The sequence below is a fragment of the Artemia sp. Qi Xiang Cuo genome, chromosome 8 (assembly GCF_049724085.1).
Source record: "Artemia sp. Qi Xiang Cuo chromosome 8, ASM4972408v1, whole genome shotgun sequence".
Lineage (NCBI taxonomy): Eukaryota > Metazoa > Arthropoda > Branchiopoda > Anostraca > Artemiidae > Artemia > Artemia sp. Qi Xiang Cuo.
In genome coordinates, this window is record NC_142801.1 from 19,791,894 (window position 1) to 19,814,958 (window position 23,065).

The window sequence follows — 23,065 nt, forward strand, 5'->3', positions numbered from 1 at the left end:
ATAACTTAAAAACATTTAGCTCACAAGTAAAAATCATACAATTGTAAGAACACTATAGAAATATTGTGTTCAACATATATCATGGCTTCGCATGAATCAAAACCGTTTGATACCGTCTGTTCAACATATATCAGTTCCCGAAAACAAATTCTAATTAAAAAGCCACATTGTATGAAATTACTTCGAACAATTTCCTTTAATATAAAAACTCTACCCGTACCATTCCAGGACGAGGTATCCATTCTAACTGAAAGAAGCCTTGATAGGAAGTACTAAACGAGAAATATTCATACACTTTAGAAATTATCTTTGGCTATTTTCTGTTCCAAGAGAAAATGTTGGAACTTTGTCTTGTTATAATAATACAAAAGAATTAGACCCAGACTACAAGAGAAAAAGATGGTTACAAAGCGAGTGTACAATACTAAGAAAATAAGGATATTAATTTATAATGAGGGAATCTATAAATCGAACACCGGTAATCATCACAAGCGAAGATGTGTTAAATCCTGGACATATAAACTTCGTAGTAAAGAGCCTGTCACAATCTGCTTCCAATATAGAAAATGAGGAAATAAAACCTCAATATGGTCCAAAATAGAAAAAAATAAAGGGACATTAAAGCTTACAAAAATAAGAGAAGCATTAGACTCACAGATTCCCCTATTCACATATGAAGACTAAAGATTAACGTATGAGAATGATATATACAGTTTATTCTCAACCTATCTCTGGTGGAATTAACCACTGACCGTATGTTTCGTATTCGCGACTTCCCCGTCCATAAGAACCTTATTGACTTTTAATTACGGAAAAATCCTGAGACTAAGAAGGCAAAAACCAAGAGAAGAACACGGGGAAACGGCCGAAATGCAGAAGTTAAACCCGGAACCCCATGAGAACGTCTAAGCCAAGAAAAAGGGAAGACATTAGAAAACTAGTGGGTATAGAGGTCTCCACTCGTCCTTGCTATGTCTAGTTCCTTCCTTTTAAGTGTCGTTTACGTAATACCTTGCGGTTACGACACTCGAACATGCGTTTCTTAAACAGCACGGACAGGCGTGAGCAATGAAGCCAAAAAATATGTAGTAAAACTAGACCTCAAACTGAATCATGTAGAGTAACTTATATTCAAGTGGTTATTTTAAATCTAACATAGAATTAAATGAGTACTGAGAAAGATTTAGTTAAATTGTGTGTAATAAAGTATGCCGAGGAAAATAATAAGGGACATTGCTTAAAGTTAAGAGAAATAATTTCTTATATAAGAGCAATAACAATGCCAGTTTGTTAAAAACAATATATGCATATTAACATTGGCATATGCTTGATATTACCTTGTAGTATAACGTTAACCATTTATTGTAACTAATCGTATTGTTTATTATATATTATGACTATTTGTTTTAAAGAACGTGTGATTCTGCCTCGTTATTTTTATTACAGGAAGTGGATTGACATATTGGAAATTGATCATTACAATGAGTTGTCCACTGCAGATACAACCTAGTAGCATCTATTTTCATCATACCTCAACCAACGAAGAGTACTCACCATAGACTCCAGGCAAGTTTCGTCCTAGCTTCATTTATGAAGATCACAGTTACCTTTGGATCACTGTTTCCTCGACCATTAACCATATTACGTATCAGGTAACACTATATTTGAATCTCAGTATCCAGTGCATTACTGAACTATATAATCACATAAGCCCTGAGAACCCCATTGACCAGTACAAGATATAAGTACATAATATCGTCTTTGATAATCATTATTGACTCATATACAATATGACCGTATAGTTATGATATTTGATGACCCCAAAAATTATTTACGTGTCACAGATTCACGCGTCGAATCCCTTTCGACCATCTCTCGGAATCCATCCTAGCCCCTCAATGTGAAAAGTTCATATCTCCGTTATCCCATAAATGTACGAAGAAATTTCTGAAAAATGGACTTGGAAACCAACAATTGAATTACAGAAACCAAAATTAGCCCCAGTGATTAACCCCTTAGTGACAATATACTCCTCCCGCAACTTAAAGACAATATGTTGAGGGAGTCACTAAAGTTTGATGTCGACCCATTCCAAATCCAAACTTCAATTCCCCTGTGATTAACCAAGGAATCACCGCAAAAAGTTAATCGGCGCAAGCCAGGCACGAACAATTCTATAAGAGAGCTATAATCTCTAAGTGCACGAATGAACAATTTTATACAAGAAATACATTCTCTATGTGTTTTGAAATATCTCAAAAATGAAATGCTGAGAAGAAAACGAACGCAATCCCAATGTTCGACCCCTTAATGATAAGGCACCCTATGAACTATCAAAAAGCAGATGAGAATGAACTCTGATAGCATATTCCCACACCTGTAGTTGGAAGCATTATTGCCCATCTGACAATTAGAGAAAGCTTGTCGTGTAAACACGATCATGCTCGAACTGTTCCATGAAGAAACTATATTGTAAGTGCTTTAAAAATTTTGCCAAGACGAAAGGAGTGAAGGACCATAATTTACAACAGAAGGATTGAGTACGCTAAAGAGACTCGAAGGTAATGAAATAGGTGTGAATTTACATACGTTACATCTTAATAACTTCGATAACTCAAAAATTCCAATATCCTATTATTAATGTTACGTAGCAAACATCCCCAGTGAAAGTGTTTTAATGTTACCAGTGAACGTGGTAAACCCAATATTGTGTGTTTCAAATCGTTCTTATATGCAGTGTTAGATGTTCAGATAGAGTTATGTGTAGCGTTTTCGTACTATTCATTTAATTTAGCGTAGATAGGAAGCAAATCAAAAAAAAATTGTAAAAGGTGAATTCTCAAAAAAAAATCTTATGTAAAGGTAGAATAGCCCCAACCTTGTTGTAAATGTAAAAGTAATCCGTGTTAAATGTAGAAAAAAAATCTTTAGTATAGTAGCTAGGCTAGAACCATGAATAATCTTAGTCCAATAGATGAATTTTAGATAGGGATGTATAATAAAATAAGAAAAGTAATAGAGAAAATTTTTAGCACTCCTGATTAAGCTTATATAGATGAATAAAATAAAACAACCCCAGATGATATTTCATAAAACAAATAATTAACTGATCGTAAGTATTTCAAAAACCAAAGGGTACGCAAAGACCGATGACGGAACATCATAAAGTATTTAGATGTGAAATATACACTGTGAGAAATAAGTGACATAATTAAAATATAAAAAATAAAAATTCCCTTTTTCTAAAGATAATTCCGACAGAAATTAAACGTCCCCTAATTGAGTTCAAATACCGTTTCCAAGAGTCTAAATTCTTAATCAGCAAAAAGAAAAACTGCCTTTTAGTTCCAGCCAAAACTCGGCGCTAATTACGGGAGATGGTTTTGAATTTCGCCGAGAAGATTGGTAATAAAAAAACCTACTAAATACAATGTTTCGCAGGAAGTCTAAGTTATAAGAAGTGTGAACGTTAGAATCATCAGAAATATTTAAAACAAATTATTGGACGAACAGTCCACATAATGGAGTGAGTTTGCGAACATAATTACTAGGTAGCGGCCCCCTCCACACGAGTTGGGCCAATTGTGAATTAGCTTCTACAGCGCAGAAGCGATATTTGTTTGATATAATGAAGAAAAGTGTTTTTCGTGTCAATTGTGTTTGGTTAATTCTTTCAATAACAATTATGGATTGTCTCTGTTGCCATCAACATTATCTTTGAGGGCCAATTTATCCTTGCCTTTGTCGTTGTCATTTGAAGTGAACCACTGCTGTACACCTAATATGTAAGTCTCAATAAATCTATTACATTTTCTACTTGTGTTTGTTTTACTTATATGTCTATATCTAGTCGCATGACAGATAATTAGTTCGCATGCCTCCAAGGTACGCTCCCAGGGATCTGATCTCCAGATAGGTCGAGGAAAAGAGGTTACACTTATATAGCTACACATCTTATTTTCTCTCAATAATTGAGGGTGGCGCGGTAATAAATTTGCCTTACTCCCCATTGCTGTGGCGCAGGCCTCGATGGCACAATCTTTAGCGCTATAAGTGGCGCTATTGGAGAACTTATAAGGTGTAAGTTCCCAGCCTTAAAGCATAACATTACATTGACACGGTCAATCCTTATTACGACAATTAAGCCCGGTCCATAAATTTTTATCGCTACAGTTGTAATGCCTCTTGTTTTGTCAATAATAGAAGTTAAGATTACCAAAATATTTCTATTTACCTTGTCAGTCTTAAAACTTTTCGTTTGTTAGCATGGTCATTGCCGATGGTTCAAAATTGATCAAACAGTTCGTGGTAACGAACTGTTAGCAAGGATCAAGCTGGCTCAATGGTAACCAAAACTCTAGAAAAGGGTATTTTAATACCAATAGATAAACCAAAAAGAATCGATTGTTGACGTTACTTTCAAATATATAAGCTTCATGTAGTTTAGTTTTGACAATCAAAAGTTACGCACATGAAAAAATTTGGCTGATTTTCGAAAAAAGGGGGAAAGACCCCCTCAAAGTTATAGAACCTGAATGAAAGTTATACCATCATATTCCGCGTATCAGAGAATGCCACTTTAGGGGTTTCAAGCTCCTATCGACAAAAATGTGGAATTTTGTATTTCTTGCCAGAAGAAAGATCACAGGTGCGTGTTTATTTGTTTCGTTTTTTTCCCCAGGGGTGATCGTATCGATCCAGTGGTCCTAGAATATCGTGGAAGGGCTCATTGGAATGGTAATTAAAAGTTCTAGTGCCCTTTTTAAGCGACCAAAAAATGGAGGGCAACTAGGCCCCCTCCCACGCTCATTTTTTACCCAAAGTCACCTGATCAAAATTTTGAGATAGCCATGTTGTTCAGCGTGTTCGAAAATATTATAAGTATGTCTTTTAGGATGAATTTATCCCCCAAAGTTCCCGGAGGGAGGGCTGAAAGTTATGAACTTTACCCAATGTTAACATTTAGTATTGGTTATTGGGAAGTATACAGACGTTTTCAGGGGAGTTTTTCCTGTATGTGGGGAGGGTGGGTGGGTAGGGGGGTATGTGGAAGGATCTTTCCATGAAGGAAGTTTTCATGGTGGAAGGGACAATGCTATGAAGGGGACGCAGGACTTCCCAGCATTATTAAAAACAGATCAGAAATTAAATATAAAAAAATAATTTTTTCAACTACAACAGCAGCAACATCAAAACTTAAAATGGACAGAAAATATTACATATATGATTGGGTTCACCCCCTAGTCAACACCTCGCTCTTTAAGCCAAATATTTTGTTAGTATTTTCATAAGATCTATTTATTCTAATTAACGGCCTTTGTGATTAAGGGGTCGTTTTTTAAGAACGAAGTTCAAACTTTCGCTTAAAGAGCAAGGTATTGACTTGGGGGTGAACCTCCTAATATACTTATTAAAAATATATGAATTTAGAAGCTCGTTACGTAAGCTAATTCGTAAGTTACGTATATTTATTACTCATAAAAACGTTCGTAAATAAAATTAAACAACTTTTGAGAAAGCCATTTAACTAAATAAAAGTAAATTAATATGCAAATTTTGTTTTAATTATTCATGTACGGTGAGCCAAGATCAAAACCTGCATTTTTTTAAAACGTTCAAAAATTAAATAAAAAAAACAAGTTTTTCTAACTGAAAGTAAGGAGCGACATTAAAACTTGAAACGAACAGAAATTATTCCGAATATGAAAGAGGCTGTCCCCTCCTCAACGCCTCGCTCTTTACGCTTAAGTTAGACTTTCTCACAACACTATTTTTTTTTTAAACAATGAAAAACTAGATGTGAAAAACAATGAAAAGCAGTAAAAAACTAGAAAATCTACGTCTTTAATTCACTTCATTTATTATATAAACAGTTTTAAAAAAAAAAAAAAAAAAAAAAAAAAAAAAAAAACATTATTTATGTTAAACAATGTGCTAACAAAATTATTTTCTAATGCTAGGAGAAGTGAAGCTTCTTTGGTACAAAGGACGCTCCAGATGTCGATGACTCTACTCAAACCAATGCAGTATATTACAACTGTATGTAAACCTAACAAAATCCTGCAAATAATGCCGACAAAATAAAATGACATAGATAGGAACATAGAAACCTAAACAATTAACATGACTAGGAAGAAGTTATTCCTCTTGGCTTCTCAATGACTGGCATTGTTTTGAAATAGATCACATAACTGTCACGAGTGGGATAGACCATCAATATTTGCCAAAGGTTGATAAATAAAGAAAAAAGGTGCCAATATTTTACCATTTGATATCCAGAAACATATATGAAGTTTCTCTTATTTAGAACAATTATCATGATTTGAGGAAGCACAAGACTGGCCTTCGTGAGGTAAACTCTAGCCTTAACTCATGATTTTAAAACTAGTTTACACGGTTTTCCATAGAGTAGTACATATTTACATGGTTAGATAGCCATTTTTCGTGGATGTGCAAACTTTTAGAAATCATGTAAATTTTACTAAAGGTTGTTATAGCTGAAAGAAAAATTTTCAGTTGGAAAACTTGTTTTTTTTCATATTTAATTTCTGATCTTTTTTTAAAATAATGCAGGGAAATCCAGCGCCCCCTTCATAGCAAAGTCCCTTCCTCCATGAAAACTTCCTTCATGGAAAGATTTTCCATTAAAAGCGTATAAATACGGATACGCTCGTACTCGATTATCACTAATGAGGAAATGGCTGCCAATAAGTCTTCTTGGCGAGAGAGCCGAAGCTTGTACGACCTAGTTTTGCCGATACGGGAGACTTAGGTACAGTTAGTTATCAAATTCTGCAACTAACTATCAGAAACACTGTCAGAATTGAATCGGGCTAGTCCATAATGTACTATAATTCTCAGATGTATGATTAGCAATTGTTCATTAGATTTAACAGCATCAGCTTCAACAGTACCCTTAATTTCATCACTTACAACGCGGCACTATATATATTTTACCGGTCAAAGCTCTGTTATCACCGACTTCGAGTCACCACACAAGTTATCAATAAAAATTTTGCAGTCCTTGGGGTCATTCATCATTTTGGATGGATTCTTTAATATAACGGCAAAAGAGGGTTTGGATGACTGTGTGGGGGCTTGAGACAAAGAAGGCAGCGGGTTGCGCTTCGACAGGACGTAATTATCGAATTTGACACATAGTTCGTTAACTTTACGAGTAAGTGTAGCACTTGATTCCCCTGTGATAACTGGTGCTTCGTCGGGCTCGTACAGCACGAAAGAGGGTAGGGGTATCTGCTTTTCATAACACTTTTCAAAAATTTTTAGCATGTCCAGACAGATATCTGCAGCTTTCTGTCGGTCACTTGGGCGATTCGTGCAGTTTGCAAAATTCCGCAATATTTTCTTTGCTTCCATTAACGAATCAATGCAAAAAAAAAAGTCCGCACCAGTTTTCGCAATATTGGCATGAACATTCCCCACAGCCCAGACACGGTATAAAAAGTTGAAGACTGGAGACCATACAAACTGCTGGCTCAGCATTATATGTAGCAAACAAACATACAACAAGTATCTCACTTATCAGAAACAAGGTTGAATAGCAGCACAGAGATCACCGGGAGCAAGGGAAGCGTCTAGACCTGCTCACCTGTCCCCTGCAATTTAAGGCTAATTAAAACTGGAAGGTACCAATACAACGCTTCCGGCATTTTCTCTCCCTTCTTCTGCTTGGTCCCAAGCGATCCACGCGGTACTGTTGCCGCACCTTAAGAAAAGGTTAAAATAGAGGACAATCCCTTTTCCTTCCCCCTATAAATTCAGATCGGGCAAGGGCCAAAAGAAAGCAAATACATTAGCCTTAATCCAAAGACTTTCATTAAGATCTAACTGTCTGTTATGGCAAATCCACTGATGAGAAGAAGTGGGCTCTTCGTTCCTCATAAAAAGCTGTAGTGTATAAAGAGTAACACACGTAACAGTTGGGTTGATATCTCTTATTATAAATACTACATTTTTATCCAGTCCTAAAATGAAGGTACATCAGAAAGTAGAAAAAGACACCAGAAACAAAACTCTCCCTCCGATTTGGCCTACATCCAACCACCCTTTCTTCTAGATGTCCTGATGATTTGAGTTACATTGCCCCTCTCCTTTCTCTCTCTAAAAAACTTGCCTTGCGTCCCGTTTCCTAAAAGACATAACTAAGACACTAATTCTAACTTTCCACAAACTTTGGCTGAGATCCAACCATTCTTTATATTAGATTACCTAGGTTGAAACTATCACTGCAACCATTATATCCAAATACAACAAATCTAGTATATCCCCAAGTGGCCCTATGTAGCTTTCTTTAGAGTTAAGACAGTTCCAGTGTGCTTCCTGCTTATTCAAAGGGCATCCCTTGTTCTATACTCATTCTTGATAAAGATTGGTAAGTTTTAACTCTTGTCGCTACCCAGTAATAAAAAGCTGATTTAAAAAACAAAACAGAAGCTCTGGTGCTGTCCCAAAAAAAACTTTGATCAGTCATATATGAGCATAACAAGCGCGACATTATGCAACTATATGCAATGTACTTCAAAATACTTGATAACTTCAACTCAAAATCAATTTTTTTTTTATTTACTTAGTAAAGAATTGCTATAATTTAGATGTTATAAAGACGGGGGCAGAACTCTGCCTATTATATTTTCTCTTCTTGGAACTTACGAAAAATTAAGCAAGAAAAACGGGTTTCAATTTTTATAAAGTAGTGAATACAATAAAACAATAAAATAAACACTTAATTAAACAAGCATACTCCCAGGTGTTAGTCAGCCCAAGAATATATGGTTTGCCAAAAATACATAAAACAGGTATCCCTTTAAGACCTATAGTTTCAACAATCAATTCACCAACGGTAAAAATCGAGAAATGGGTAGCAATAACAATTAAACCTTTATTATTTCCAAATTTCGACTGAATATGTTTATGGAAAGGAATAAATCTGCAGTTAGAAAACAAGCGACAGCGAGGATGACTTAAAACCGTAAACAAAAATGATCCAAACGAAATCTGCTGTCTGCCGAAATCTGTCAAACGAAGAAGCCACAGCAAGAATCTCAACGATTCCCAGGAGAATACAAATCCTATAAATTGTATGATGCGAGAACTACATTAAAACTTATTCTTTGTTTTTAGTTTTAACGTTGCTTACTTTCTGTGGGAATCCCCCTTTATAAGGGGTGTCCTCTTATAGCCCTACATTATAAATATATAACTAACCTTGATTAGGACCATCAAAAATAGTTGGAAAACTTTTCAAAACAATTTTCAACAGTTCAGGTCTTCCAGGTTCATGCTCAGCTCCCTTAGTGCCATCTTTTAGTTGAATAACATCGGAGGAGGTCAAAGCCAGGACCTGAATCAGCTGTTGATTCACCTGTTCATCTCCAGAGCTTGACAATTGTTTCTGAGATTCTTCCCCAATCCGTTGATGAAAAGAAGTGTCTTCTCTCTGGAATGAGTTGTAACAGCTGTTGGAAGTGGAAATTGAAGCAGCACTGAAAATATCCAGAGTATAGTTACTAGAACGAAAATTTACCATTAAGATAGAAACAGCTAGAGAAGTTTAAGTTACAAGGTACTTAAAAGTGAAGTTGCAAGTTAAGGCAGTACTGGCAACACTAAAAGATGTATTACTAGAATCTAAATTTACCAATAAGATTGAGAAAGTTGTAGAAGTTGAACTTGAGGATCTAATGGAAAAATTAAAATTACTGATTACTAAAACCTAAATTTCCGGCCTCCCGCTAGATTTTTATGAAAAATATAAACTTTATGAACTGTTGACCACAAAAATATCAACTTTGATTGCACTTTTTAAGAACCTAAATTTACGATATGAGCACCTCAAAAGCTGTCCGTGGACATAAAAAAAAGGCAGTTTGTGTTTTTCTATCAGAAATCGTGCCTGGTAATATCAAAATCTTGCCAAGTACAACCAAAATCTTGTTTGGTATTTTAAAAATCTTTTGTAATATTATCAAACATTTTTGGCCATCTATTCGACAATATTTATAGATGACACCATAACTGGTTTTTAACCTAGATTACACTCATGATTTCTTCCCTAAGGACTAGATACTTAGTTATAATATCTAATGATATTATAATCATTCGCCTGTACCCTGAAAGGCTTTCAATAATTCCTGGCCATTCCATATAATGATTTGCAGTCCGGACAGACAAATTTAATTAGTTTTCTTTGCAACTATTTTAGGAGTGTCGTATTTAAGTCTTTAATTCACTTCATTTATTATAGAAACAGTTTGATTCTTAAAAAAAAAAAAAAATAAAAAAAAAAAAACAATAGGGCCTAACAAAATTATTTTCTAATGCTAGGAGACGTGGAGCTTCTTCGGTACAAAGGACACTTCTTCGGTACAGTATATTACGACTGTATGTAAACCTAACAAAATCCTGCAAATAATGCCGACAAAATAAAATGACATAGATAGGAACATAGAAACCTAAACAATTAACATGACTAGGAAGAAGTTATTCCTCTTGGCTTCTCAATGACTGGCATTGTTTTGAAATAGATCACATAACTGTCACGAGTGGGATAGACCATCAATATTTGCCAAAGGTTGATAAATAAAGAAAAAAGGTGCCAATATTTTACCATTTGATATCCAGAAACATATATGAAGTTTCTCTTATTTAGAACAATTATCATGATTTGAGGAAGCACAAGACTGGCCTTCGTGAGGTAAACTCTAGCCTTAACTCATGATTTTAAAACTAGTTTACACGGTTTTCCATAGAGTAGTACATATTTACATGGTTAGATAGCCATTTTTCGTGGATGTGCAAACTTTTAGAAATCATGTACGCCAACTTTTAGAAATCACCTGGAGTCTTGTACTCCAGCTGGAACCGTAAAAAGTATTTCCCCCCTGCTCCATGGCAAAAGTGCATATTTTTTAAGTAGTATTATAAACGATTTATTTCACGCGTCCGGTGAAGATCTATACAGATCTGTTTTTGACAAGACTCAGAATTCAGAATCATTTATTAATATAAAAGCTTTCGTAGTCAGGGTTTAAATCCCGACTAATTCGCGCTATTATTTACAAAGTAAACAAAGACAAAAAAAAATTAATACACATGTCACTTATTGTAGACAGAAACATAAAAAGGCACAAACGAATTGTTGAAGCGATTAGTGCGACACTTGGGCTGGGCTAGCTTTGTTGCTTTTGATCTTGTAGTTACTTTATTTGTCAGCATTGGGGGTAATATATTTCTATGTTCATCACTTGTCAGAAGAAACTGGTCAAATTTACAGATAAGTTGAAAACGGCAATTGTGGAGTGATGGCAAATTTAGTTGAGACAGTGCTGATTCGTAATTGGTGTACTGATCAGACAGTATGGCCTTCACTGCTCTTTTCTGGACTGATTTGAGTACTTCGCTCATATAGGCAGTGTTCTGAACCTGTGGACCCCATACAGGGCACGCATACTCTAATATCAGGCAAATATATGTCAGGTAAGCTGTTTTCAATTGCAGCACTAAAAAACCAAATCGTCGCATCAGTAAAAGGGTACGCATGGCACAGTTTGCCTTTTTCACTGCCTCTTGGACGTGGAGGCTAAACAAACAGTCAACACTGAACGTAACACCGAGAATAACTGCCGACAATACGCTTTGGTATGGTGGAGGGGGGCACTGAAAACCCCTTTTGAGAGGGTTAAATCGAAGAATTTTGGTTTTCGTTTCGTTGATTTGGAGGCTGTTTTCAGAACACTGGTCTCTAAAGTTGTCGATAAATGATTCACTGAACTGGGGAACGGTTTGAGACTTCTCAATGAGGTATTTTAAGAGGGTGGAAAGGTCATCTACGAATTTGAACCGTTCGTCAAAATCTGCAAGGACGAAGTTGATCACTGCCAAGAACAACAAGGCAGCGAGTTTAGTGCCTTGTGGGGCACCACACGTAAGCTCAGACCAATCCGAATCAGAATCACCCGGGTAGAGACCATATACACTCAGTCACTTAGTTAGTATAGTTCAAAAAATAAAATGACCTTAAAGACAAAAGAATTTTGCTTCCAGGGGGGGGGGGGCAGTCTTCCCAATTTAGCAGTCATTAAAGTAAAACTTGCATGAAGTTCCGATAAATGAAGGAGGGGGAGGGGGTTCTATCAAAAACCCAAAAATTGCATTCTAATCTCGAGCACTTCTAATTGTAAGCATGACCTTCTCCAACGGGAAAGGGTGACGAAAATGTACTGTTGACTTCGCGCAGGTAATTTTCAAAAGGGTTGGAGTAATGAAAATATCTATTCAGTGGGAAGATAATTTTGAACACAGTAATAATTGCCATGAATTTGCAGAAATTTGCAATTATTTATGAGTAAAAAGTGTATTAATCCTTACATCTCTTTCAGGCAAAACTTTTTCTGAATCAAATGACCTTAAAACCAGGATTGCATCACGAAGGGTATACTTAATTTTCAAAATAAAAAACAGGTAACATGAAATGTCTTTTCTATTTTTAGCTACTGAACAAAGCGGATGAAAATGGTAACAAAAAAAACGAATATCGAAAATAATTAAAGAGTCCGAATTCTCCCAAAATTTTACTATAGGTTATTATAGCAGAAAGAAAAATAAAATCTGATAGAAAATGGGGGGAAGTGCTTCGTCCCGAGAAAGCTGTGCCACTGTCTCCCCTATTGGAAAGTCTGTCAATAAAGATATTCTTGCAGTAAAGTCAGAGATAGAATAATGACTTTTTAATTACCTTTATGGAAAAGCCAAGAGCCGTCTGTATCATACCCAAAGAAGATGAAGTTTTTCAGGGTCTTCCATCTGAAAAAAATACATATATAATAAAAACCTAACTGCAGCCTAGGATGTAAGCGGGGTCAAAAAGCGGTTAAATTGCCATTCACATACGAGCCTTAGGCGCAGTCACAACTCGGACTACGGCTTTCCTTAGCATATGACGGCCCTAATTTTGCCAAAAAAGGCATCATTTTCATCAGAAGTAGGGTAGAAACGGGCATGCAAGGGCTAACAAAATGAGCAGAAAAATACTAGCAAGTGAAAAACATTTCCTAATCAAATGCAGCACAATAGCGCTGCCCAACTAAAGAACTACGTTGGCACCAGTATTTTTCTTTTCTTTTAGACCAGGGCACTTTGTATCGAAGGAGTTCTCATAGAAACTTCAAAAAGGGCTCATTATATTGGAAAGGGAAACGGCTAATGCCATTTTTTATACTCAAAAGTGATTGGAGGGCAACTAACCCCCCTTCCTCGCTCACCCTTTCAGAACATATAACAATGCCTTTAGGGTTGGTACAACCTCCCAGTGCCCTGGGGATAAAGTTGTAAGTCACGTCCTGGGGTCATATAAGGTTTTATAGAGTGGGTGATCTATGTGTTTATTGACCTTTATAATGTCTCATTTTATGAATCTATTTTATTTATTACAAACTGAAGCTGCAAAAATAAAAAATATCAACCTACAGAACTTGTCTATAAAGAAATTTTCTTTATTCATTTCAAAGAAGAGAGTCAAACTTTCAGGATTCTGGGTATCAATCTTTATCCATGTTAGGCATCAATTCAGTAAAAATTTGAGATACGTTTGGCAAGACTAAAATTATTAGAAATAACATTTATAAACTTATAAATTTAAAAATAAAATGAATAACTATTTGTTCATTTTGGTGTTCAGTGGTTAAAAAGGCACAGATACTACTAAAAAAAAATTAAATTATCAAATTTGGAAGAATTCACATTACAAAAGCTTATATAGCCTGTAGGTAGCCTACCAAGAAAAATCGAAGTCATACTTTGGTGATCCTATGGTAAGGAAGTATCTAAACTAACAGTTCAATAGGGAAGTTTTGAAAATCTTTAAGCACCCCTATGGGTGCCAGGTTTGCTTATTGGGTATTTTCACAAACTTTTTACTTTGGCCTGCAAAGATGCAGACTAGCTACCCATGGTAAAAAAAAAAAACTTATTTATTACTCTGTATTATTCAGCGAGTTAAGCTGTAAAGTCACACAGATGCTGTCCAGTAGAAGCATAATATAAAAAAAATCACTTCTCACTGTATCCTGCTTCTTGGCAGTACCTGTGCACCCTACAGTACATGGGTAGCTAGTCTCTATCTTTAACACTTTGGCCTTGGGTCTTATATGTGGTCTTACTACAACATACAATATGCGGAAAGACTAAATCCAAAGGTTATCCAAAGCTGTTCTTGAGGACTTTGCCTACTAGCCTTTAAACTGCTTGACTAGCTTATAAGCTCTTTAGCTTAGGGATTCACAGGCCAAAGCCCAACAGCTCAGAGATTAAAATATCACATATACAGCTGCCATAGGCAAGAATAAAGTATGTGGGTAAGCAAAACACCACTAATATTGACATTTAGGTACAGTATCAAGACTATCAAGAATGCAAAATTCTATTTTGGCAGAAGAATTATAGTCATTTATAAAAGTATCTGGAGATAAAAAAAATTTAATTTCTTAAACCACATTGGCCTGACATCACATAAAGAAAGAAAAACGAGCAAAAATGGGGTTTTTTGAGGCAAAATTAAAATACTGAAAAAAAACAAAGCGAATATTTTGAGAGGACAAACGCCTCTCTTCTTCAGCGCAAAACAAAATAATATATCCAAGGAATGTGCCGAAGAAAAAAACAACAAAAAACAAACACAGAGAGTCAATGTTAAAAGAACCAAAAAACCAAAGAAAAAACCAAAAACTTAATAGATTAACAAAATTCAATAAAAGCCAAAAATTAAAAGAATTCAAACCAAATACCTAACAACCATAAAAGCGAGTTATTCGCCAATATCCGCGATTTGCACAAAATCGAAAATAAATATGAACTGCCATCGACGGATACTAGCGAACAACTGACAAAGAAAAGGAAGCAATTCATTCACTCAAAAACAAAACGAACCAGCAATTAAATAAGTTGGAGAACTATGTCATCTGATTTTAGATTTTAATTAATGCATTTCTTGCAGACACCCTTTGAGACCTAAGGGGTTGTTCACGTATTTGATTAGATGACTGGGAAAGTGGTTCAAGGTTTATTTCAGGGATTACTAAAGTATCGGCTTCTCTTCTGAGAAAACCGAAATATGACTCGTTTATTCTTAAATCACCGGAATCTCTGTTTAAAGCTAGACCTAAATGTTGGTATTTATAAATTTCAACAGCTTCTCTGCAGTGCTGGACAATACCTTTGTCATGCGAAATAAGGCTAGCTTAATTAAACAAAATAGTATGGTCTGGTTTTTCAAAAATGTGCTCTGCAAGGGCAGAGTCAAAATTTTCTGGTTTTTTCTGTTTTTTAAGTGTATTATAAACTGAACTAGAGTGCTGAGTTGATCTATCCATTAGTCGCTGATCAGTTCTTCCAATACACCAAAGACCACACGAACAACGAATTATGTAGACACCAGAGTTTTCACCTATCAGGATAGGGTCTTTACCTTGATAAATTTGGGACATGATATTTTTTCTGGGTCAATAATAAGTGTAAATGTTATTTTCCCTTAGATTTTTTTAATTGTGGTCTGAAACCACTTTAACATATGGGAGACCAAGATAAACTGAATTTTCCCTTTGATTTGTGTTTTGCAATTACAGAATTTATTAAACTAATTGGATAACCATTCCCAAATAAAATATCTCTAAGGTGGTTGAGCTCTAAATCTAAGAAGCGTGTTGAACAAACTTTCAATGCTCTATCAACTAGAGAAGTGACAACACCTCTTTTCACAGCAGGAGAATGATTTGAGGAATAACTTAAGTAATGGTCATTATGTGTGGGTTTTCTATAGACACCAAACTCGAAACATGAATCATTTTGGTGCACCAGAACATCTAAGAAAGGAAGACGCGTCTCTATCTCTGATTCCTGAGTAAATTTGAGTTTTGGATCCAAGGAGTTGAGCAAGCGAAGAAAAGAGCCCAGAGACTTGTCACCATGCTCCCACAAATAAAAAACATCATCTTTAAAACGAACCCAAAATTCAGGTTTACAAAAACTTAGCAAAATAGCCCTTTCTTCAAGGTCTTCCATGAAGATATCACCCTGTATTTGAGAAAGGGGGCACCCATGGAGAGCCCATATTTCTGTCTATAAGAAATGCCTCTATAATGGAAGTAAAAAGAAGTTCTGTTACAAAGGGCTGTAAGCAAAAGAAGTGTCTGATTTGAAAGAGTATATTTTTCTGATATAGATGGGTTACAATTAAGTTTTTGCTCCAAAATCAGTTTGGCCTTTTGAGGATCACAATTGGTATACATTGAATCTGCATCAAAACTGCCAATTCTTGTATTTGGTTAAACCGAGACTCGCTTCATCTTGGAAACGAAATCAGTGGAATTTTTAATATAGGATTTTTTAGCCTGAATTAGTGAGCGACATACAACTGATAAGAATTTCCCTTTTTTTGCTGTAGGAGAATTAAAAGAAGAAACAATGGGTCGAAGTGGATTACCAGGCTTATGAACTTTAGGAAGACCATAAAAGCAAGGGACCGTGCATCTGCATGGGTAAAACCTTTTGTACAACTGATCTGTAATTTCACCTTATCCTTTTAGATAAGAAAGCTCTTTTCGGACTTCCTGGACAAATTTTTCTGTGGGATTGGTAGCTAATTGTTCATATGTGTTAGAATCATTTAAAATTTCTCTGACTTTTTTGTCATAATCATCTGAATCTAATACAACAACAGTATTGCCTTTATCAGGTTTTGTAATAATCCTGGAAGGATCTTTATGTAGTGCATGTAAGACCAAGTGTTCATTTTTACTAAATTTTTTTAAGTTTGGATTATTAACAGAAGGCGAATCCAACAAAGTTTCAACAAATTGTGCTCTAACCTCAGCAATTTCGGTTTTCTCAAAAGAGAAGCCGATACTTTAGCAATCCCTGAAATAAACCTTGAACCACTTTCCCAGTCATTTAATCAAACACGTGAACAACCCCTTAGGTCTCAAAGGATGTCTGCAAGAAATGCATTAATTAAAATCCGAAATCAGATGACATAGTTGTCCAACTTATTTAATTGCTGGTTTGGTTTGTTTTTGAGTAACTGAATTGCTTCCTTTTCTTTGTCAGTTGTTTGCTAGTATCCGTCAATCGCAGTTCATATTTTTTGGATTTTGTGCAAATCGCGGATATTGGCGAATAACTCGCTTTTATGGTTGTTAGGTATTTGGTTTTAATTCTTTTAATTTTTGGCTGCTATTGAATTTTATTCATCTGTTAAGTTTTTGGTTTTTTGGTTCTTTTAACATTGACTTTCTGTGTTTGTTTTTTGTTGTTTTTTTCTTTAGCACATTCCTTGGATATATTATTTTGTTTTGCGCTGAAGAAGAGAGGCGTTTGTCCTCTCGAAATATTTGCTTTGTTTTTTTTTTCAGTATTTCTCATTTGGCTTAAAAAAACCCTATTTTTGCTCGTTTTTCTTTCTTCATATGATAAAAAAAATTTCTAAGTTTACTTTAATTCAAGGCTCTTCCAGGGAGAGGGGACCTAAAATGGATAGATTTGAATTATAGGACTATAATGAGATAGCAAAGATATAAACATACCATTCCATACAGAATTCAATTCTATATCCAAATATTTTAGAAAATTCCGGAATTTCCAGAATCCTGAACTTGAAAAACCCAGTTTTAGTTTAGTTTTCAGCTTGCTCGGTATTCTGAGTTCAGGCCTTTCCATCAACAACCTGAAGCCTACCCTAGAATCCCTTGATCTCCCCAAAAAACCTTGAATTATAAAATCTGGGGATGTATGAAATGCTAGCACTGGTGAATTTTCTAAACTTTTGAATGGAATTTCTGCAGGAAATGATTGTTATATTTGGTTACAGCATTGGATTCTAAATCAAATTGCATATTTATTACTTAGATATCCTAGCCTATCTCATTATGCTCCTATATTCTAATTATTCCTAAAATGTCTGCTTGGCTCTGTCCTTTTAATTAATGCCCATGACAACTAAGAAAACTCTGGAATTTCCAGAATCATGAACTTGAAAAACCCAGTTTTGGTTAAGTTTTCAGCTTGCTTGGTATTCTGAGTTCAGGCCTTTCCATCAACAACCTGAAGCCTACTCTAGAATCCCTTGATCTCCCCAAAAAACCTTGAATTATAAAATCTGGGGACATATGAAACGCTAGCACTGGTGAATTTTCTAAATTTTCAAATGGAATTTCTGCAGGAAATGATCATTATATTTGGTTACAGCATTGGATTCTGAATCAAATTGCACATTTATTACTTAGCTATCCTAGCCTATCTCATTATGCTCCTATATTCTAAATTATTCCTAAAATGTCTGCTTGGCTCTGTCCTTTTAACCAATGCCAATGACAACTAAGAAAATTCTGGAATTTCCAGAATCCCGAACTTGAAAAACCCAGTTTTGGTTTAGTTTTCAGCTCACTTGGGATTCTGAGTTCAGGCTATCCCATCAACAACCTGAAGCCTACCCTAGAATCCCTTGATCTCCCCAAAAAGGCTTGAATTATAGAATCTAGGGGATGTATGCAATTCTAGCAGTGGTGAATTTTCCAAATTTTTGAAAGGAATTTCTTCAGGAAATGATTGCTATATTTGGAAACAGCATTGACTTTGGAATCAACTGGTGTGTTTATCACTTAGTTAGCCTAGACTATTTTATTATGGTCCTATATCCCAAATTATTCCTAAAATGTCTGCTTGGCTGTGCTCATTTAACCAATAACCATGACAATAATGAAACTTTCATCAACTTACTGATGGTCGAATCAAATAGTTATTAAATATTTTTGAACTGCCACTGACTTCCAGTCCATTAGGTAAAATTCTTATGAAGTGACCTAAAACACAGTTGTAGACATGTGGTAAAAAGAAATAATTGCTTAATTGTGTTAAAGCATAGGCTATAAAAGCAAAAATAGTAAATAGCAACACTTACTTATTTCTTTACACAATTTTCCTTTCTAGCAACCAATTTTTTTTCTATTAAAATTTTTTCTTTTACACTACATACCAATTTTTTTTTTCACTACATGTAAACAGAAGGAAAGCTTCATAACTTAGAGGGCCCTTTCCCTAGGGGCTGTGGGGGTCTTGTAATCCTCAGAGGAATAGTTTTTTTTTTGTTTTTTTTTTACTTGGTTTTTGATTTTTTTTTTTTTCCAAATAATAATGTAAAATATGCCTCTCTCCTCCATGGAAAATTACTCCTTGGAAAGTTCCTCCCACCAAAAATCACCTAGACAATTCCATCCCTGCTGAAAATTTCATCCAGGAAACTTCTTGCAGACTATTCTGCCTAGAAAATTTTCTTTAGCCTACTTTCATTTAAAAAAAAAAACTTTTTAATTTAATTTTTTTTAATCATGCTGTAAATCTACTGTCCAAAGAAAATGTTACCTGGAAATTTGTCCCTCCCAATGGAGATGTTTGCCAGTAGAAAATTCCCCCTTTGAGAATTTCTTTGGAGAAAAATACTCCCCATGGAAAGGTCCCCTTGACAATTTAAACCCCTTTGAAAAATTTCCAAGGTAATTTCCACTGAACTTATCCAGATGTAAAATTGCATTAGCAATGGCAATGCAAGACAAATAAAAAGAATTTAGTGTAGGAATTTGAGCAAATTCCCTTGTGTAAATTTTCTCCATGGACCCCCCCCCCCCTCTCCACGTGATATTCCCCTGTCATGAAAAATGTCTGTTTGCTTCCTAATAACAAACACTACATGTAAACAATAGGAAAGCTTCATAAACTGGACTGGAAGAAGGGAATAGTCATCCCAATTCACAAGAAGGGTAGCAAAAGTTCTGCAGCAAACTACAGACCTATCAGCCTTACATGTGTGGCATGCAAGGTCATGGAGAGAATCATAAACAAGCATATCATTAACCATCTTGAGGTCAACTCACTTACCAGCAGTAGTCAGCATGGTTTTCGCTCAAAGAGATCGGTGGACACAAACCTTCTTGAGTCATATAGTCTTGTAACTGACCTACTAGAGAGAGGATTACCTGTGGATATAATATTGTTAGACTTAGCCAAAGCATTTGACAAGGTTTGTCACCGATACCTCATTCACAGGCTACTTACTCTATCTGTTGGTCCACAAGTGGTCAGTTGGACAGCGGACTTTCTGAGGGACAGAACACAGCAAGTGAAAGTGATAACTGGACCAAATAGCCATGTCCTTTCTGACGAAATCAAAGTCACTAGTGGGGTTCTTCAGGGCAGCGTCCTGTGCCCCACCCTGTTCAACATCTACATAAATGAGCTACCCATCATCACCAGCAACAAAACCACCCTATATGCAGATGATTCGAAACTCATAGGTCCTGCCAACACCTCTTCTTCCATCCAATCCCTCCAAACTGATCTCAACCACATGTGCTCCTGGGTCAAAAGATGGCTGCTGGAATTCAACGCAGAAAAATGCAAGGTCATACACTTCGGACACAAAAACCCCAAACATCAGTACCTCATGACCCAAAAATCTGGAAGTCACCACACAATTGAGCCTGTCCAGGAGGAGAGTGACCTTGGCGTCATCGTTGACTCCCAGTTGAAATTCAGCTCCCACTCACAGAAAATCTCAGCCAAAGCTAGTAGAGCCCTAGGCATCATCAAACACAGCATCACCAGTAGGAGTAAACACGTAATCACCAAACTCTACAAAGGATTAGTAAGACCTAGACTGGAGGTGGGGATGATACTGGCCACCCCTCGATTCAAAAAGGACAAGGCAGTTCTTGAGCAAATCCAACGAAGGGCCACTAAGATGATTGTCGGCATGGAAAACAAGACATACAGTAAACGGCTGAAGGAACTCAACCTCCCCTCCTTAGTATACAGACGGAAACGGGGAGACATGATCCAGGCGCACAAACTCCTCTCAACCAATCGAGAAAATGAGATCCTGGAGATCGACACCTCCCACAAAACACGAGGACACCTTAGATGAATCCGCAAACATCACGCTACAACTGGAGCAAGATGCAATTTCTTCTCAAATCGGATTGAGAACCTCTGGAATAACCTCAAGGAGGACACTGTTGCTGCTGAATCAACAGATGCTTTCAAACGCCATCTGGATGCTGAGTGGAAAGATACACCATGGAAGTTTGACTGGGAAGCACCAGAATCTTCCACCAGAACTTAACCAACTACAACAGTCATCATAAGGAGTGATTCAACAGGATTGAAAGTCCTTATTTCACTCCAAGCTGTGATTTAAGGTAATTTAAGGTAATAAATAAGGGCCCTTTCCCTAGGGGCACTCTTCCAGATTGGGTTTTATACGGGATATCACCTTTACTGGACCAAACATTATGTAACCCTAAGCTTAGACTTGGCATATGAAAGAAGTTGTAAGTGTCTCAGAAAATAGAATCCAGATCCTCTACAACTATGGGTCTGGGTTCTGCAGATGGTTTGCCAATTTTTTTTGGCTGATACAACACCAGACTGAATAATTGGTATGCCAGGAAATTCCCCAGCACATAGTGATAAGAATCAACTTTCAGTGTTTTTGATGGAGCCATCTTCTTTCATCCCAAAGACAATAATTTGGTTGCTCAAAGCCTCTGTTCAAAAGTCATTCAATCTTGCCAGGTTGGACTGGATAGGCTGGAATAGGCTTATCTGAAGAGATAGCCTAGTGACATTATGTTGCATGAATGTCTGTTCCTCTTTCATTTTAACCCCTGCCTCATCTACCTGGGTAGAGACCTTAGCCAATATAAGGTCATCAAGTAACCCTTTTGCTGAAGATTTAAGGTTGTCAGGTTGCAGTGAATCTGCTAGCACTTTATGTTGATTTTTATGCTAGCCTATTTATGTGGTTAGTGAGCATGAGGGACATCCACCACATGGCTAATATGGGAGTAAAGTTCATTTGTGATGCAAATGGATTATATATTTAGATTGAGGATGCAATTCCAGGTAGGCCAATATATTTACACATTAGGGGGGTGGCAGTATATATTCTGTGAATATATAGCTAGGCTCTAAGAAATTCATGAATTTCTTAGAAAAACTGGAAAAACAAGCAAAGAAGTGAAGATAAGGGCTCTCCCCCTTCAAAATGTGTTAACTAGGATTATTCTACATATTATAGAGTAAGAATTGTTTTCTTAATAGGCTGTTTCCTTTTGACCAGCTGGACTCCTGGAATTAAAATACTGGATGCCCGGTTGGCTAATTTAAAGATTTGTATATACAAACACTGTCAAATTACCCATCTGGTGGTATCCCTGAGCATGAGTAGTTGCTCTGAAACAGAATCTGATCCAGAGAATTGGATTAAGCTGTCAGACCTTAGTTCACAAGGTGGCTTGAGTTGACTTTTCATTTCTTAATCTGAAGTAAATAACAAAACAGGAACAGAATAAGCAGTGGTATAAGACAGTTTGGGTATAAGGCAGGATATTGTCCACAATCTAGTAATTAGTTTTGTCAATCTAGTAGCCTAATGTAGACACAATCAAGTAGGTCTCACCTGATGAGTCCCCTCTTACACCCCAGGGGTGGGAGTTTGCTAAGTGTGCCTGCCTTTACCCACTGGTAGGCAGGCAGAACCAGTACTCCAGGACGCTTAAAGTTTTGCTGGTTATGCCAGAAAACCTCAAATTTATCCTACTAATTTTAGCCACGTCTTTTCAAATTTTTTGCCGTCAACGTCATAATGGGCAACATCATTAAGCTTAGTTCTGACAGAGCGCGAACAAATTCGCTCTGCGATATTTCGCATCGTGCCGCTTTGCGGAATTCGCCATGTAGTTCTCACAGTCCGCGAATTTCGTTACTATTGAGAAAATGCAGTTCAAAAGTAAAAGAAAAAAGAGACTCATCAGTGCTTCTGCAGCTTGCTTGCTTGAATTGAATCTAAAATCAGATTGAATTGAAGTTATCAAGTATTTAGCAATAGGTTGCATCAAGACGTTGGGTAATTGTAGACAGAGAAAAGCCAAGACAGATAGTCCAAGTAATTGAGAGGCAAATGTTTAAATGGCTGGGGCACGGGTAAATGGCAGGAGTATGC

At 36.2% G+C, this 23,065-nt stretch overlaps 1 long non-coding RNA gene across 1 annotated transcript; it reads right to left on the reverse strand.

Annotated features, from left to right (window-relative positions):
- Window positions 1-9,230: 9,230 nt before the first annotated feature.
- On the reverse strand, window positions 9,231-22,677 carry LOC148949219 (uncharacterized). Its single transcript, XR_016142074.1, has 3 exons — window positions 22,523-22,677; window positions 12,755-12,822; window positions 9,231-9,503 (listed from the first exon to the last, which is right to left on the reverse strand). It is a non-coding gene; the product is annotated as an uncharacterized LOC148949219 (long non-coding RNA).
- Between the last annotated feature and the right edge of the window lie 388 nt (window positions 22,678-23,065).